General features: G+C 41.4%; 1 pseudogene; it reads right to left on the bottom strand.

Moving 5' to 3' along the window:
* Positions 1-2,329: 2,329 nt before the first annotated feature.
* LOC103741422 lies at positions 2,330-3,450 on the bottom strand (annotated as a pseudogene).
* Positions 3,451-3,885: the final 435 nt, after the last annotated feature.

Here is a 3,885-nt window from a genome sequence, read left to right as displayed (position 1 = left end):
TACAAACAGGAACACATTAGGTCATAGTCTGTCCCTCCTGAATTCTGGCCAAATTCCATGACCCCTGAAGGAATTCTGGGCAAGGTGTTCTGTAAAGGACAGGAGAGAACTACAAGAAATTTAAGGAGACCTGAACCTTCCTGCCACCTGCACTTACAATGACGGTCCTCAGTGTTTCAAGTGACTGATATAGATGTTTCCTTTAACACAGGACATCATGAAAATATTCGAATTGTTATCCTAAGGAAAAGTATGTTTTTCCATTTCTTTTTAAATTTTTTGCATTTCTTTTATAATTTAGAGTGTATATCCATGTTGTTTACTTCCACCAATGATTCCAGCTATAGATTCTTTTCTGAGTGGCATCCCACCAGATATTTTCTTGCTGCTTTTTTATGTATGTAGTATCCCTAAAGGCTCCTACATAAAATATTTGTTTCCCATATGATGAATCCAACCATTGAAAGGTGATTGGATCATGAGGGCTATAAATTAATAAGTAGATTAATTTGTTAATGGTTTATAGTTAAGTGGCATTATTGGAAGGTGGTGGAAAGTGAGAGATGAGCGCTACTTTGAGGAGTTCCATCACTAGGCCATGCCTTTGAAGAGGTTGTTTTGTCCCTGGACTCTTCTTCTACCTCCTTCTGCCTCCAACTTCCGGGAGGTAAGCATCTTTCCCCCACATGGACTTCCTCCATAGTATTTCAACCCCACCTTAGGTGCATAGCAATTTAAGTTGTTTTCCTCAAGTATTTCGTTACTGTGAAGAAAAAAATCTAATGCTCAGCATGGCCCACAACACTTCAAGCTTTTCTTAGGGAAAAACCTGACACATCTGGTTTCTGCTGTAGACATAGTCACATCAAGCACATTTAGGAGGGTTGATTCTAAAGCAGACAGCTTGAACATGTTTGAAACTCTCAGACAATGTTATGTAGTACATATTGTTCTTGTTCCATGCTATACCTCTAAAATAGGTGCTCAATTGGTTTTTAAATGAATACTGGAATGGGATTAGTTGGCACGTTGTTTCTCTGGGAGCAAGAAATGCTTCCTTTCTACCATCATTAAATACTATTAATTGATATGGGATGGAAAAACTGGAAGGTTCAGCACATTCACATGAAATCAAATCCATCACTAGAGGAGAGTGAAGCTTTTCAATGGAGAGCAGATGGACTTCAGTAGGAGATGTGGCCTCACACATACAAGCCACAAATACTTTTCTTTGTCTCATTTGTGGATCCTGGATTCTTTTGTAGGGAAACTCTGTGTGTGTGTGTGTGTCTGTTCATGATGAATCTGGGGGGAAGGACAAATAATAGGAAATAAAAGGGGAAATGGAGAAGTTAAATGGATATGATCAGACTATAAGATATACTTGAAAAACACTGCTTTAGTGAAATCAGTGTAAAATGAATATACACCAATAAATAAGGTCCAGAAATTTGGCTCTTACAGCTAAAGGCACTTGCCATCAAGATTTGTATCAGTCCTGAATTCACTCCCCTGATCACATGTTGCAAGGAAATAATCAAGAATAATCAAGTCCCATAAGTTGTCCTCTGACCTCTACAAACATGTCATGGCAAACACACACCTTCACAAACACACACACAGAGAGAGAGAGAGAGAGAGAGAGAGAGAGGAAAGAGAGAGAGAGAGAGAGAGAGAATAAATAAAACAGAATAAAATAAAACACTTAATTTATACAAAGTAAGAGGATATGGACACCATTAAGGGAATGAGTAAGAACACTTGGAACTAGAGAAAACAAGAGGCAAACTCTCTTCTAGAGCTTTCAGAGCAGAATGGAGCCTGCCACCATCTTCCCTTCAGCCCACGGAGTCCTAGGTTGGGTTTCTGGTGTCCAGGATTGTAAAAAGATACATTTCTTGTGTTCAAGCAACAGAATTTGTGGTAAATCATTACAGAAGAAATACAAAGGCAATACCCAGATCTTTTCTTTATTTGACATAAAATATTCCATACCAAGCCAGGCGTATTGGCACACACCTGTAGTCCCAGCACTTGGGAGGCAGAGGCAGGTAGGTCTCTGTGAGTTTGAGGCCAGCCTGGGCTACATAGCGAGTTCCAGGCCAGCTGGGGCTAGAGGGAAACCCTGTTTCAAAAAAACCCAAAAAAGTTCCATACCAAAAAACCCAAATATTATTGAATTTTTTTTTTTTTTTTTTTTTTTTTTTGCTGAGCTCTTCATACTTTCTTATCAGTGAGTCAGACATGCTGGCTGTTTGGCAGATGGAGGGATGGAGGAAGAGTACTGTGGTCAGTGTAAACAGCTGGAGAGACTCTGAGAGGTTTGTTTTCAAGTGTGAAGCTTTGTGGGAGGATACTCATAAAGCTGCTGACAGTTATAATCTGCCAAGTCTCCAGCCTGGACACTACTGATGGTGAGAGTGAAATCTGTCCAGACCCACTGCCTATGAAGCAATCAGGGGCCCTAGATTCCCATGTGGATGTGCAGTAGATCAGGTGTTTGGGAGCCTGTCCTGGCTTCTGCTGGTACCAGGCTGTCAGGACTCAAGTTTGCTTTGCTTAGCAGGGGACCTTCTGGCTTTGGGCCAGAGGCAGTCATGTGGAATGTGGCAGTCACATACAGAGATTTAGGGTACAAAGAAACAGGACATTTAGTGTGTTAGTTGGCTCCAGAAGGATTCTTAAACTTTACTCAAGGTTATCAATGCCCATCTGGTAATTTATTGGCCACAATGTTTTCTTTCTTAGAGTTAAAAGTATGGTGAACTTTTAGCTTTTAGCTCAGGAGTAGACCTTTAAGGTGGCCTAATCTCTTAGCCTGGGATAGCTGAGTTATTTGTTCAGGACAAGGAAATGAGGTAAGGGTTGTTGACCAAGACGCTTTCCCACAGAGCAGGGAGCCTGCACTTATGACCAGACTGCTTTCTCTTGCCAGTCTGGCAGTGTTCTGCAAGACAGGGATTATCTGAGCCACTGTTTTCAGTGCCCCGACCTTTAGCAAAGAATGCAGCCTGGACTTAAACATTTTAGGCTCACCTCACCCTAGGGCCTGGCATCCTGATTTCCTACATCAGGGCAAGTAGTTCTTCTTGTTTTTGGCTTTATAAAGACTGTGGCTGGACCTGTAGCTGATGGTGACTCTCTTTCCTGCCGACACAACCAGGGAGGCTGGATACTGTGTCATCACGATCTCCCCACAGACACCTGTAATCAGGAATAGACAATGATCATACATACAAACACAGACTTTATGAATAAGTTTGTCATTTAAATGTCGGTATAATATACTGGTGTTTTGTTGGTATATTATCGTTAAGAAAGATTATACCCTGGTACAGACCGTAAGTTTCTTATATACAAAGATGTGAGTCTGAAGGGATTGCAATTCTTAAATTTCTCACCAGATATCCAGAGCAGCAGGAACATGAGAATCTGAGTCTGTGACACCATCTTGCTGTCCCTGACTGTCTGAAGCAGTTTAGTTCTTCTTGCAAAGGCTTTGTTTATAAAATCAGAATAGCTGGGTTGGGTCTGGAGTGGCCTATGCAGAGCAACCAGCAAATGAAGAAAGAAATTGCCTGGGTGGTGAGGTGTGAGAGTATCTGATGTAACTTAACAGCCAAACGTGCAGCCACAGAAAGTGTAAATAGTAGCAGGAAATGATCAGCTAACAGCTCTCAATACTAAACTGCCAGACATTCTGATGGAATGCTTAGTTTAAAATTGAAGACAATTTGAATCAGGTGAGTTTTGCAAAAACATTAGAAAAGCCATCTCAGATTGACAACTCTTGGGGATAATAAAACAAACTAGAAAATCACAAGGACAAAACGAAGAAACACGGAGGAGGAGGAGGAGGAGGGGGGGGCGGCGGTCGGGGAGGGC

This window comes from Nannospalax galili, unplaced genomic scaffold (genome assembly GCF_000622305.1).
Source record: "Nannospalax galili isolate Female #2095 unplaced genomic scaffold, S.galili_v1.0 scaffold1460, whole genome shotgun sequence".
Taxonomy (NCBI): Eukaryota; Metazoa; Chordata; class Mammalia; order Rodentia; family Spalacidae; genus Nannospalax; species Nannospalax galili.
The sequence above is the reverse complement of the archived record's forward strand: the minus strand, read 5'-3'. Positions and strand labels throughout refer to the sequence as shown.